This window comes from Aotus nancymaae, unplaced genomic scaffold (genome assembly GCF_030222135.1).
Source record: "Aotus nancymaae isolate 86718 unplaced genomic scaffold, 86718_ANA_hifiasm-v0.15.2.pri h1tg000002l, whole genome shotgun sequence".
Lineage (NCBI taxonomy): Eukaryota > Metazoa > Chordata > Mammalia > Primates > Aotidae > Aotus > Aotus nancymaae.
Window position 1 is genome coordinate 35924759 of NW_026988413.1, and position 15842 is coordinate 35940600.

A 15842-nucleotide genomic window follows, 5' to 3' on the forward strand; every position below is an offset into this window, starting at 1 on the left:
CCTCTTCCCCAAATCAATGCCCTCAAATATGTTGCAGTATTTCATTCTACAGGCTTTATTCAGTAATGTCAAGGTATGTGTGCATACTAACATTTGAAGCTTTTTCCAGTACATATGAGACACCAAAGAAAACCATTCTATAAATTTGTTTTGGAAAAATGGGCTTTAAAACACTCTCAGCAGAATATCACTGAAGAGGAATTTGGCAAAGTGATAACCTGCATATATTTGGTTTCCACTTTTATGTTTCTCTCTCTCTCCACACACATACACACACATACACACTCCACAAGCCCCCTCTATCAACGATGGGTATAACTTTGAATTATCTATACATCTTTACTACTTTTTAAATAGTCTTTTTCATTTCATACAACCCCAAGGCAGGTCTGAATACCTTCTGCCTGAAAGTATTCTTTAGATTTCCAGAGAGGACTTTCCATACGGAAGTAGAGAGGGAGATGTGTAAGCCTGCTCAGTACATAAGCATTTATAAATGGGACCCATTATTCTCAATATCTTGTGGAGGAAGTCATTTGTCGTCAAACTGAAAATCACACATATCTTTAGGGCTAATATCATATTTTTCCAAAAGACTATTTTAGGATCCACATAAAATTTAACCCTTGAGAGAATAAGCTTGAAAGTAGGAAAAGCAAATATCTGGTTATTAGGTAGAGCATCTAAATCTCTCCCCAGATGGCAGGGAAAATTTTGCTTTTTCCAAATCCGTCTTCTTATGTAATTTGCCACATCCTTAGAGGTACATTTGCTTTTGTTTTAAACTTTTCACACCGAACTTGTCCATTTCTCAGTTGGTTTGTGGTTCACTGTGCCTTACAGATACTCAATCACCAGGAACTCAGGTGGAGAACTAGTCATGGAGGGTCCATGCTGGAGACATGTTACAACTCTGTTATTTTGTCTTGGACATTGCAGAGGTAGTAAAATGGGAAATACAAAAACACATCATGAGCATGTAGAAAAGATCCTTTTTACCAGCACATGTCTAAGAAATTCTGCCGAAGATCCTAATCCCAAATTTACCTGTTAAACTTTTTGCTCCAACATTTTTTTTACTGCAGCCACTTTATTTCTTTAATACCATTTAAGCCACTATAATCTAAGATCTCAATTTTAACGTATTTTTTTCTGATTTGTCTTTACCATTTCCTCTATCAGTTATGTTTGTACTTTTGCAAACTGGTTATCTTCCAGGGTTGGTTTCTTTATACTTTATTTTAGCTTTGCAGTAAGGATTCCACTGGGTCTTCATTTTTAGATTCTCAGCAAAAGTCACGCAGGAGGTAAGCCCTTCGAACTAGGTCCCAGAACTCTATGATGTTTATCGTACTTGCTGGACTATTGATAGGGGTTTAAGACACTTCAAGCTGTTAAATCACCTTGAGAAATGTGAAGAACATATTTTCCAACTCTGACTTAATAAAAATTCACCATAGATGGATTTTTTTTTCACCTAACAGTGATTAAATCAACTTAATCTACTTATCCACATACAGAATAGGCACTGGAATGGCTAGAGAAATTGTGGCCTTAGGTTAATGCTTATATCAGAAATGTATAGAAATGATATCTTTTCTGTTTGTATAGTATTGTTGATGTCATGAAAGAATTACACTAAGAGTTATTTCTTTCTCTTTAAATGAATATTTACCTTGCGATGGCTTAAAAATTAAACTTCTTTAAAGAAAAATTTGAATAATACTTTAAAATCCATTATCTATTTTAAGTCTGGTTAAATTCCTACATCTTGGCAGGACAGGAATTATCATCCACATATTTTGAATTCAAAGAAGTTTTGGATTTATCTAGCTAGCAAGAAGCAAAGTAGGAACTTAATCTTCAGACTTAATGCCTAGACTCTTAATTATCCTCACCAGTTTCTTACTTAATTTTGCTTGCCTTCGGAAATATTGAAAAAAATATTTCTAGATTCTAGGTTATGAAGACTCAATTTGAGGACTCTGAAGACTTGTCGATATTAGAAAAAACTTTTTGGCATTTACTACATGTTTTGGAATGTGATTTAACTGTGAATCAAATTGAGTTAGCCACTTCATCTAGACTGTGTGTTCCTCAAGGGCAGACACCACTTCTTACTCATCTTTGGCTCGGGGTGTAGGGCAAAGTGCTGGCACAGAGCAGGTACACAATGAATGCCTGTTGAATACAATTACACATGGACCTTGAGCCTGGATGAATTATCTTTTCTCTCCAGTTTGTCTACATAATGAAGCCACAAAGTCAGAATTTATAAGGATCTGTTTCCCCATTCATAGTTACGCAAGTTCCTTACCTTAAAGTATCCGATTGTCTATTTGTCAGAGGATATATAGGCAAACTGTAAAACAGCTGAAGAACTGTAATATCACTTGGTAGATCGTAGAGAAGAAAGCTGCCAATTTAAGCAATCTGCAAAATGCTTATCCCTTAATACTTTTTTGTTTGACCTAATTAGTGTTCTTAGTCCTTTATTTCACAAATCTTTACAGACAGCTCTTCAGTGCATACTTTCACATCATTGAGACATTTTGCTAACATTCATCGACTTACTATATAGGCAAAGCTTCAAATATGTGGGAACCCAATCTCTTCATAGTGAAAAAAGTACAGCTTCACTTGGTAATAAGGAGAATATTGGCAAGCACAGCAAAAAATTCTAGTTAATCACAAATTTTAACCACTATCTAGTTGACATGTGCCTGCTGTGCTAATTGCTTCGTTACTTAATTATGCAAAAAATAATAGCATCCACAGCAAACATAGCCCATGAAGCATTATTAAAATATAAAGAAACATACTCTAGACTCTTTAGCACAAACATAAATATTTCATAATGAGGATGAGCACTTATTATAATAGTAATGGAAATTTTGCAGCTAGCTCGAGTTCTTCCTTTATGTAAACCTCCATAACACCCTTACACACCAAGACCTCTGCTGTCTGTGCTTATAATCATGGATGTTGCCCTGATGCCCACCCCACAAAGTCAGTTTTTTAAGTCATCATTATACATTCCTTCTCTAACACATAAGTTTTGATCACAATATATATGTCAAATATAATAAATGAATAAGGAAGTAAATAAACAAGCAAATAAATCCATCAATCTAGGGAATAGCTGTGGATCAGAGGGAGGTACAGAAACCACTTTACATGGGCAGAAGATAGTAGTTTCTGGAGCAGGAAGGCCTGTTTTAGCACTTAGCTTTAGGGCCCATAGTTCAGATTTTTATATCCCTGGACAATAAAATAAATATTAATCATTTGAAGTCTTCCTATTCCATTGCTTTAAATGTTTTTGAAATTCTTTGAGAAATGTTCTTGGAGACTTTAAGACTCATCCTCCAAATTCAATTTCATTATTTTTCTACTTTAATTTTCAAATTCAAAGATAACATTTTATCCCTGCAATTATCCTCATCATGTAGTTCTTAAATTTGGATGGTTTAAGAATTCAAAGATGTACTTGAAGATTAAATATTTGTAATCGTTGGAGACATTTCAAAGAAAGTTTCTATTGCCCTTATAAAATTTAAAAGAAAGATTCTCAAGTATCATAAAAGGTGGAAACATTCCTTAGGATAAGTATGTTTCAAAGTATCTACTCTGAAGGAAATAATAAACACTCATCTGATTACATGATCTTTGTTGTATTTTCAGTCTTTCACATTCAAAAAATCTCACTCATTCTCTTATATCTACCAATATTTGTGTAGTTCTTACAAGATTCTTATTGTATCTAAAGATAGAAGGAAATGTGGCACTGTCACCACACTCAATATTTACATGAAACTCCAACATAATTGACAAGTTGGAGGGGCACTGACAGTCAGTGCCGCAGTCCTCTCAACAGGTCTCAAGGTGAAATATATTGATTCCTATCCCAGAAAACTGAAAGCTTAGTATTCTTATTTCATTCTTTATTTATCGGCTATATCAGTCAGTTTTTGAAATATCGATATATTTATGGGTGACCTGCTACATATCAGGCACCACAGTGGGCACCAGTGCTAGACCTGTGAACAAGAGAGACAAGCTTATAAAATAAGAAATGTAAGTGTCATGACTATTTTCAGAAGGAAAGTAAAAGTAATTTACTGGCAGAAGACTCTACCCCAATTCAACAGACTGGGAAAGGACTTGCTAAGAAAATGATGTCAACAAGTAGATTTTGAAGATCAGTAGGAATCAACCAAGGGAAGAGAGAATACCCCAGGATAAGGGAACAGCACGATGCACTAAGATGTGAGGAAGAGGTGGTGTGAAGCAGAATGTTGGGGATTGCTGACATCAAGGCAGCAATGTGGGAGAGTGGCCTTAGGTGAGAATAGCCTGTGAGGTGAGGGGAAGAGTCCTAGCCTGCGAAGTGGAGAAGCATTCTGGGAGGTTCATCATGACTTTGGACTTTATCATAAGACCAGTGGGCAACTACTAAAGGATTTTAGATAGGGGATAACATGGTTACTTTTGTAATTTTAAAATTTCACTTTGGCTGTGCAATAGAGAATAGAAAGGAGATGGTCAAGAAAAAACATGAAAGGTTGATTAAAAGTTTTTACAAGCATTGGGTGAGAAATGAAGGTTACAATAGGCATGTCACTAACTAGGGCACATGCAACAGATTTGGGGTGAACAGGGCATGGCAAGTGAATTGAGGGAGGTCAGAAGTATAACACCCCGGGTTCTGGATTGAGCATTGAGTGCAGGGCATGCAAATTCCTGTGCTAGGAAACATGTTGAATGGAGTAGTTCAGTGTTCACTGAACTTAGTATAAAATGTCTTTTAGACATTCAAGTAGGGATGACAAGTAAGCAGCTGGTAAGACTCCCTGGTATTGCGAAATAATACTATCCCATCGTTATGTAGAATTTTTATTAATATTTTCTCACATAAAAGCATGAATAAAATTTTAGTGTAGGAAGGCATTATAATAAGTATTATTGTTCAATAAATATTTTTTGCTTTTTGAATATCCTGGAGCAACTAAGGTTCCAAGAGTTGAAGCATGTTTCTTGCCCAGGGTTGAAATATGAGCCTAGAATATATGGCTCCAAATTTTATACTTTATTGATTTGATCAATATCACACTGTCTAAAATGAAAAAGGATTCTACAAATGCCTGTTAGATCATGGTGACATTAGATAGTGCTTAGAACTTTTTGCTCTATCTATATGACCATATCTTTCATAAGTTTGGTAAAATTTGTTTTCCGTTATACTCAAATAGCTTTAAAATATTTGCCAAACGCTGCAATTTAAAATCCTTGCTAACCTACCCAATTTAAAATTGTATGTAGTCTCTAAGATACATAACATAAGATCCTGGTTCTCTTTCAGGCTTATAAATTTAGTTAACCACAGTGCAAATGTTGCCATATTGTAAAAAGCCATGAGTAAGCTTTCTCACTTATATACCATGTGATGAATTCAGAGTAGCAAAATGTTTGAGAACATGGGCTATGGATTTGAATTCTCTGTGTTCTAATCTTGGGTCCACAGTTTGCAAATAGTTTTTGATAAAACTGCTAAACTTTCTTAACTCTAGTTTCCTCATCTGTAAAATGGGGAATATTAACAACCATGGGTTTTTGGGGGAGAATGTCACGTCTTTTTCTTTCAAATGTTTATTGCTTTCTCTTGGCCATCCACTAAATGCTGATCTTACACTTGATTTCCATAGTTATAAATACATTAGATTCAGGTTGTATCTCAATATTGCAATCCATGCTTGAAATGTGATTTTTCTCTGCACTGGTAGTTGATTCTTAAAATGAACTAATCTGTTTGGACCTACCTGCCAACTTTACTTCAACAGAAATTTTATAACACGTACAACTGTTCTCTTTTAAACAGTCCTAATGAAAGAACAATTGGTTACAAAAGCAGTAGGGGGCAAATTGGTTTAGTCTCAAATAAAAGACCGATATCATAGGCCCTATCTCCTCTTCATTCTTACTTCCTCCAATAAGTAAATGAGACATTTCTTTCAAACTTGAAATGGCAATAATTCAGGGCTTTACATGTGTGACTAACAATGGATAATCAAGCCTGTAAGTGTGTTAACTGTGGAATTATTTCTCTTGTATCTTGAGCAACAAAGTAAGAATTATTGCAGGTTTTGAAGCCTCTTCTGATGCTAAAATTGGAGATTCACCTTAACTTAATGAGAGATTAATTTATGAAAGATTCTTCATGTTTCTTCTAGACAGCCAATGAGGTAGATGTTGGCTTGTCTAACATGGAATTGTTCTAAGCTCAAAAGCTACCTCTGAAGGTAACAGAACAAGATTTTAACTCTAGCTTTTCACTATGTGATCTGGGGCAAGTACCCAACCTCCTCCTCTTCTATTAAATGGTAACTAACAACCCATGGTGTTGTGAGGATTTAGTGGGCTAATTCATGTATAGGGTCCATTATATAGAGAACAATAAATAAATCACGGTTATTATTTTTTGGTAAAATTAAACAAATAAACAGACATGGTGTAGGGGATTTTGACCAAGTATAAGTTTTAAAAAAAATCTTGTTATGAAATGGAAAGACTACCATATATCAGTAGTAAAAGACACATTCAGTATGTACTTTTCTTTCTCCAAATAACTCCAGAGAGAGCTATTTTCTTACTCTCTATATCGCGTACTTCACCTCTCTAAAAAAAGTAGTAACTGTAATTTACAGATTGTTGTCTCCGGCTTTAAAAATTCATTTCTGTTAACTACTTTCAATTTCTTAGATGCAAGGTGTATACAAGTGCAAGACAGAATTATTTATCTTCTGGAATTATGCCCTTGTTTCTCACTGTTCAGCATGTGTGCATATATACTGCGGAAATTACATTCTAATGACAGCAAATTGTAGAATTATGAGATATTCTGTGCCATCTCTTTTTGAAATGGAAAATTAGGAGACTTTAATAGCAGATGCTGCATTATGAATATAATTTACTGGAATTGCTCTTCTCCAATCATATAGAAACCATGTTATGTCCCAGAGAGGTAATAAAAATATATAGAAATCCCTTTATCCTCCAAGGAAATTGGGGTCTTAGTTAGAGTAATGACAAGAACCTGAAATCGAATTGGGAGTCCCGACATCATGAGTTGAGACACTACCCTAATGATTTCACTGTGAAGCCACAACATACTCAATACATTAATAAAACGAGGACAATGCTTACCACATAGGGTATTTGTCATTTTAATCTTTCTCTGTTATTCCTTAGTAAGAAATTTTCAAAATGGAGGCTGCACATTTGTATAATGAAGAATCTGCAGTCCCCATTTCTGTGTTAAATTGAGAACAATGAACTATTTTTACTTGATGGTCTTATCATAAGCTGATAAAATAAATTATGCATATATAAAATTACTTCTCCGCATTTTCTATTTACAGATATAAAAGCCAATTTATGCGATGAAATATGCAGCTCAAACAATAGTCATTCTTTTTTGTATATCATCCAGAAACCTAACTTTATAAAATAGTTAAACATATTGTTTTAGAAAGCATTGTATCAAGTAGAATATGCAATTTTTATATCTTGCTGGAGGAAAATCCCAATGTTGATTTCTCTGTTTATCCTCCTAAGAAGTGAAAAATGCTCATACAAAAGCTTGCATTTTTAATGTGGTCTTTCACATTTGCATTATTTTCATCCTTCACAAAGTAATGAGTCCCTACAACTTTATTTTTAAACTTATTAATTATTATTTTAATAACATTAGACACTAGTTTTGATTATTAAAATCACTGAACCTCAAATTGAAATTTTGTGACCATCTGAATACTGGCCTGCCTCATACACTATATTCATTTTTTATGTCTAGATAAATACAATGGCATCTCAGAAAAATATTTGGATTGATAATGACTCAGTCAATAAAGATGGTAAGAAAATTATTTATGCTTGCAAAAGTATTATTTTATAAAACCCTATATTCAATTTAATGCCACATGAATGCAAGAAAATCAAAATTTTACCTTGATAAAATTTTCAGACATTTCTCAAGATAATAGGTGTTCATTTCCTTTGCTATCAACAGTTTTGGAAGCAGTTGTTAGAAATACATTTAATCTGTTTTAAACTGCAGCTCCTTAAGGCTGATGTGATCACTAAACCAAAGATTTTCTAATTTACAGACTTATTTAGCAGATGCAGTTAGTGCGATTCTCATAACATTAACAGGCACATATACCTAATTTCAGTTTCTTCTTTAAATGACTGTTGTAGTCTGCTTCTGGCAAGAATAATTTTCATATTAACATAAAAACAAATGAAAATGCAAAACTTTAACTTTAAAACTCATGTGACTTATCCTAGAAAGTCAAATTGTGAAAAGCATATGACTCAACATCCTTTAAGTGAGATACCACAATTCTGTCATTCTATTAATGGTTTAGCAATCCCCCAATGATATCGGCAATAAAAAGAAGCTTTATTAGAATTGTATAGATATTTTTATTGATTCTGCTTCTCCTATAATTCCTTTATTTAAAATTAATAATAAGCTGTTATGAGATATAAAAAATCCAAATATTTTGGTGTAACAGTTTCCCTACCATATATACCTGAAGGAATAAACCTAGTTGAACCATAGCTGGATATTTCATAACCAAAGCAATGAAAACTGACATCTAAAATTTTATATAGTTTGGGGAAAAAAAGAGGGTTTTTTTTTAACATTAAAGAAATGCAACAGCAGCTTGGACTTTTCAAATCACTGTCAATGGATTCTGTCTCATATTTCTTTCTTTAGGATACTACAGTGCCTTGGTCAATTCCAAATTGTTAATGGATTTGTACTGACCAAAGAGTGATTACTTCAGTGTACTGAGGTCACTACTGTTTGTGTCTGGTGCATCATTATGAAATTGACTTGCTAACTACTTATCTATACAAGGTTTAATGCTGAGCACTGCAAGACAACTGGTTACTATTTTTGAGAACTTATTCCTTAGTGAGAGAATTGCCAAGCCTGTATGACCATCTTATTTATCTTCCCTAAATGTCAGCCCTGGGACTTCTTTCCTTCGGTGTTTTCACTGCTAGGCCTTTAATTATGATGTCTACACTGTTGACTCGCTAATTTATAACTCCAGCTCAACTTCTTCCCTGAACTCCAGACTTGTATATCCAGCAGCTTACTTACCATTTTAATTTGGATGCTAAAATCACATCTCAAACTCTATATGTTAAAAAACAGACCCTTAATGTCCAGTTATTTGTTCCAATACAGTTCCATTTTTCTAGTTATTCAGACTAAAAACTTTAGAATTATCCCTTACTCCTCACCCTCTCATACATACCACAGCCCATCCAGTAGCTTCCAAATATATCCAGAATTTAGTCAAGTCTAACCCCTCCAACTGCACTCCCAATGCCAGCCAATATTGCTCTCACTTGTACTATTACAACAACCTGCTAACTTGCAGCTTCCACCTTGACCCATCATTCAACAGGAAGAGCAGTTCATTTCTAATATATCCGATTAGTTAATTTCCATCTCACTTAAAATAAAACAAACAGTTCCTGGCATGGCTTACAATGTCTATGTCATTTGCTTTGCATTCTCTCCCCTATCCTCAATTCGTCACATTCCCCTTGTTTACCCTTGCCTTTCCACCTGAGCCTTCTTTCTAAGACTCATATACACAGAGCAGTTTCTCGATTCAGGGCCCTTCAACTTGCTTCTCCTGCTTTGAAAAAAATTCATCCCACAGATTTGTGCATGGTTCTTTTACTTTCCTTAAGCCATTCCTGAAATGACATTTGTCTTAGAGAGTTCTCCCATGAGCCCCTTACCATGTCCATTTTTCTTAATAACATTAATCATATTACTTATCATTTACATATTGTCTTCATTCCGGGACTAGAAATGTAAATCTGAGTTCTCTAACTTTGTCTTTTCACTGTGGTTTCATCGGCACATAAAAATAGTGCCCGGCACAAAGTAAGAACACAGTAAAAATTTATTGAATTAATTCAGAAAAGCTGCATGAAGGGATGGTGTGGAGAATGTGGTAAATATGGATTTAATTATAGAAGTTTCCTGTGGTGCTATCCATTTATGTGGTGGCTGGAACTGGGCACTTGGGCTTAAGGAATAGGATCCTTCAATAGCCTCTAGAATTCCTAAGCACATAAGAGAAAGAACTTTCTACCCTAGGGATATAGTTAGCTCCAATTTCATTAGTGTATTCTTATTTATGACAGAAATGTGCCAAGAGAAATAGCATTCTTAGTTCATTCAATTACATGTTGAACCCCTAAAAAATCTTGACTTATTCACATGGAGAAGCAATCATTGAAAAATTAGGATTACCTCAGAGGAGATTTCCTGTGAGGACAGTTATATTTGGTTGGCAGTGTTGCAGCTAACTTTGCCTCAGTGTCTGGCAATGTACATATTCCCTTGATCCCTGGACTGTGAAATGTTTACAGTGATTTTTTCACTTTGTGTTTTGATACAATAACTAAGAGTATGGAGGTCACCCCAAAGGTGACCTGGCTGCTCAGAAAATAGCATGAATTTGGTATGTAGTTTTGATTTTTATACCTTTAGATTTCTGATTACTGTCCTCAATTCACAAGAGGAGACTGAATCAAAATCTGTTTAAGTTATTTTGAGTGTTTGCTTAGTTTTGATAATGCATTGGCATCTTATAATCTGGTTCTCAGCTATTCCATATATTTGAGCATTCATTGCTATCAGTGTTTCTTCGATTAAAAACAAAAAAGTTGTTGCATTTCCTTAGAGCGGAAGATTCTTGGAACCAGCGTGTGCATTTTTTATATCAAATTTTTTATATCAAACTTTCTGGTCTACAAAGTATTTAGACATTTTTAAAAATTACTAATTATTATAGATTAATTGATGCCTTAATATTAGATTCCTTGAGGCCTGCCCACCCAAGGTGATGACAACAGCAATTATTATGTGCATGCAAATAAATGGATGGTTTTCTTTTCTCTTTATAATAATTTAATAGATGGTTTTAATATTATATATAATCCATATATATTCCATGTATTACAAATTCACCTAAAATTATGTTATATAATTATATAATTCATTTATTTTACAGATAACTTATCATAAATGCTATATACAATTCTGTAAGCATGAAATATTAATTAGATGATTCGGGTCACTGCCTTACTCTCCCTGCCTTAAACTGTAGTATAGATCAAAACATGTCATTTTAATTCAATAGAAAAGGCTAGCTCCTTAGGAAGCTTATATATGTGACTGCTAGAAGGACATGGACAAATGAATTAAAGAGCAATTTTTAAAGACTGAAATAAACTATAGTAGGTAACATTTAATAGGAACTTTACTCTTCAAAATAGGAATTTATTTGAAAATTTGACATAAATCAACACTTTGAATGGAATTATATTATTAATTGAAACTTCTTTTAATGGATTGGAAGATAAATCACATAGCTCTTTGATAAAAGGAATAAACACTTCTTATACGTTTATTCCTTTTATCAAAGGATAGCATTTTCATGGTCATTCTCATATTCACTTTAAAAAATATTATTGAAAGTAGAATATTATTATATATTTATTTGCCTTTCTCTTCTTCTGCTTTCAAAAGGCAGAGCTGTCTTTCTTCTCTGTATTCTCACAATGAGCACAATGTTGAACACGTGACAGATGCTTAATAAGGATTTATGAAAATAGTGAACCTAATTTCCAGTTCTATCCAGGTTCCTGCTAAGTACTAACTACTTCTTGAAGTGGCATTGAAATACAATAGCCTCCTGGTGTACGATGAACATCATACTTGCACAAATGGGACCGGATCTTAACCAACTCTACATAAAAATCACAGGGAATTTCAAAGACACCAAGACAGTTAGCGCACATCATAGCAATGGAAAGGAACTTAGGGATCATGAGAAAACAGGCCCAGGGATTTCTTTAGGAACTTTTTTGGAGTGGGATATTTCTGTAGCATATTATGCTTTTCAAAGTATATTTATTGTGAGCTTCATTTGGAATTCCAAAGAACATTATGAATGGTATAGGGCAGAAATTATAATCTCATTTTTAAAAGTAGGAAGAACATCTTACAAAGAGAAAGGCAATGCTTTGCCCGAGGTCATGCAGTGAATTAGATTTAAATCTTGAATATATACATCTTAATGTGCAATGCAGACTACTGTAATATTTATTTTGAAATTAATTCCAATATTACAGAAGAGATTGGTGCCATCAATTATAGACTAATGTGTGCCATTTTTCTTTACTATTGGTGTACTTAAATAGTGTTGATTGACTATACGACTTATACTACAGCTACACATCCATGACCTTGCTACCAAACTTACTAATCTCAGGAATCATTCTGGTGAGTACCACATAATTATGATCACCCTTTTATCATACTTTTCATTAGAAATATATACACAGAAATACACAATGATAATGTACATGCTTTAATGAATCATTGCTACATCTCAAATGAGTATATGATATTTAAAAGAAGAGGCCATGCTACTCTTGTATGTCTTCCCCACTAGAATGCTTAAAGATGATGTAGGTTTTCAATAAATATTTTTAATTTATATCTAGAACATTAACTTACTCTTCTTACAACCTGGTTTTCTATGTTGAAACAAAAATGTACCAGGCAAATTTAGAAACTATGTATTTATGAAGCAATAAAAGAGAAAATTCAAGAAAAGTAAATGATCAAATATTAATCCAGACCACACATTATTAATAGTAATCTTAAATTTAAAACAAAACTGTAATAAGTATAAATGTTGTTACAATATTTAAAAAGAGTTTCTTGTTTAGATTGCAAAATGTTCCAAAATTTAAAGTGTATTATTGCCCTTCTGCATGTCCTTGCTTACATATTTAAAATTATGTTCTTCTCAAGCTTAAATTGTCATTTTTTTCAACTTCCAAAGTTAGGAAAAATTTTTTATCAAGGATTTATGTTAATCAATGATAGTAAACTATAAAATCTATATCACCAATGAATTCAAAGGTTTCCAAGTTTCATTATTGTTCTTTTTGTCTGACATATCCAAAGTTTCCTCTATCTTCTTATAAGAAAGTTATTCTCATAATTTTTTAGTCAGATTTCACAATTCAAAATCTTAGATACATTTATGAATGTGCCTTATTTTAATATTCTTTTGAATTTCTCCATGATTTCTACTGAGTTTTCCACAAGTAAAATAACAATTTTTCCCATATATATAGTATGAGTTAATGGACCTCAGGACTTTTCTATTTTAACTAAATGAATTACTGTATTTCAGATTTAAAAAGTAGGGGCAAGAAATCAATTGAAATGGTTGACATTGTATATGAAACACTGCAACATATGTATGAAATCAGTAATAAAGTTCTAAAATACATTGTTTTGCATTTGAATTAGTTAAAATTATGTGATAGTAGATATTTTTGCAAAGCTTAGATAAAAATCCAGAGTTGTGAAAATTGGAAGCGAGAATACATGCAATGTCTGTAATGAGATCATTACATTTTTCTGTTAATGGCAGTTGCCTTGCTTTGCTATTTTACTATGTTTTTAGATTTTTTTTCCTGCCAATTACTTACTCTGCTTCATTGGATCTAAGTGATGCAATACACTAAATCACTTGATCTTAGACATCACTTATGAGGGCTACTCCTCAGTTAATTTTATGGTGGCTATATACTATAGTTAGATGTTAATAATATAGAGTAGGGGCCAAGTCTCATTCTGGTTTCCCTTCGGCAATGAATCACATAATAGGCAAAATTGCAATTAGATACTTTGAGATATACATTAGTGAGTGATTTTTCTTAGCTGTGAACTTCATAAATTTATAATCAAAATTTATGTCAATTATTTTATAATATAATCAAAACTGCTTTGCAATGACTGTTTGCTCTACCATTGAGTATATTATTAGCCAATGTCATTTCTTTTTTTCACATTTCTATCTATCATGGAAGATACTTGATTTACTTTGTATCCCTCCCATAACCATTTTTTTTTTTTTTTTGAGAAAGGGTCTCACTTTATCACTCAGGCTGGAGTGCAGTGGTGCCATCACAGCTCAGTGCAACCTTGACCTCCTTGGATCAAGTGATCCTCCTACCTCAGTCGCCAAAGTAGCTGGGATCACAGGAATGGACCACCATGCTAAGCTAACTTTTGAATTATTTTTCTTGAGACAAGGTCTCACTATGCTGTCCAGGCTGAGCTTGAACTCCTGGGCTCATAGGATCCACCTGCCTTGGCCCCGGAAAGTGCTGAGATTGTAAGTTTGAGACACCATGCCCAGCCCACCATGGGTTTTTAATAATTTCACATATTTCTGTCTAATTGCAATATTACAGGTACAAAAATAATGAAAATATGTGTTAAATATGCTTCTTCCAATATAATGCAATAAATAAATTTGCTGGAGATCTGAAAAGTCTGGAGATGGCTCAGTCCAGAAAAGCTGCATTATACTAATATGTACGTCTAGTAGAAAGATCCATGAGGAAATTTATCTCAAAAGCAAAATATACTGTTACTCCTGGTTAATTGTTTCAGGCTTAGTTAGAATACGATTTAACATAATAAGGGGAGGGATGTGTAAGAATGCTTTACACTTGTTAAATTTAAATTCTGGAAGCTTAATTGAATATACAGTTAGAAGTTATAATTAAGACCTTACTGAACCATCCATCTTTCATTTTTCATTTTTCTCTTTGCCATCAACCATTTTAGACAGAATAACTTTCCTAAAACAAAATGGTTACTTTACAGACTCTGCTTAAAAATCTTCTGTCTTTGTGACAGACAATATTTGCAACAACCAACATTTTCTGATTATTTTTAACCTAACCTAAATCTTATGACTTAGTCACACTGGCTGGATTAATCCTTGAACATTCCTTGTACTTTGCTCCATCCACAGTGTGGCTCAAATTCTTCTACACATCTAGAATTACTTTCCCTCCACTTCAACCATTCACATTTTTGTAATTCTTTAGGACCTGGTTAAATTCTCATACCATACAGCTTTCTATAGCTCCTCCCTCTGAACATATTTATTTATTTATTTTATTTTATTTTATTTTTTTTCTGAACATATTTAAAATTCTTGTTTCTATCATCCATTTTAAAATCTAAATAATGTATTTCATGTTATATTTTTAATCAAATAAATGTTATTGACTATCTCCCAAATGCAAGCCATTGTGCTTAGTGCTATAGAACCTTAATAATCAAAGTCTGATTAGAGGAACTGAAGCATTATACAATCTCAGAACCTCACCTATACCCACTGAGCCAGAATCAGATCTTATGGTAGCAAGATCCGTAGGTATGAAATTGGAGAAGCTATGCTTTGGAGGATACAAACACTAGCAAATTGTAATACTTGCCTTCATACAGCTCACCAATAGCACAGTGTTTAATAATCATGGCAGACTGAAAGCAAGGGTTATAAGAGAAGTATAAACAAAATTGTAGGGGATGAGGGTTGGTGAAGGGAGAGAGGATCGCAAGCAAACATGACTAAACTATTAATGCCATGAAATACCATTAATAATAATACACACTTATATTCTGATTCTAATGCCTACATTTGGTCCAATATTAGGCATTTAACATAACTTGCTTCTAATCTTGGCAATGACTGTGGTATATAGTAACCGGTAGCCTCATTTTGCATACCTGAAAAACAGAATACACAAAGCTAAACACTAGCCAACTAGTATATGCTGGGGCGGGTTTTAAACTCATGTCTATTACCTTTGTTGTTTAAACTTTTTGACATTCTTTTGTCTAAACTTGTCATTTATATTAC

The 15842-nt window shown here is 33.5% G+C and overlaps 1 protein-coding gene across 1 annotated transcript in view; it reads right to left on the reverse strand.

Moving 5' to 3' along the window:
- Positions 1 to 15842, reverse strand: part of KCND2 (potassium voltage-gated channel subfamily D member 2) — a 501311-nt gene that overhangs the window by 121210 nt on the left and 364259 nt on the right. The window lies entirely within an intron of this gene.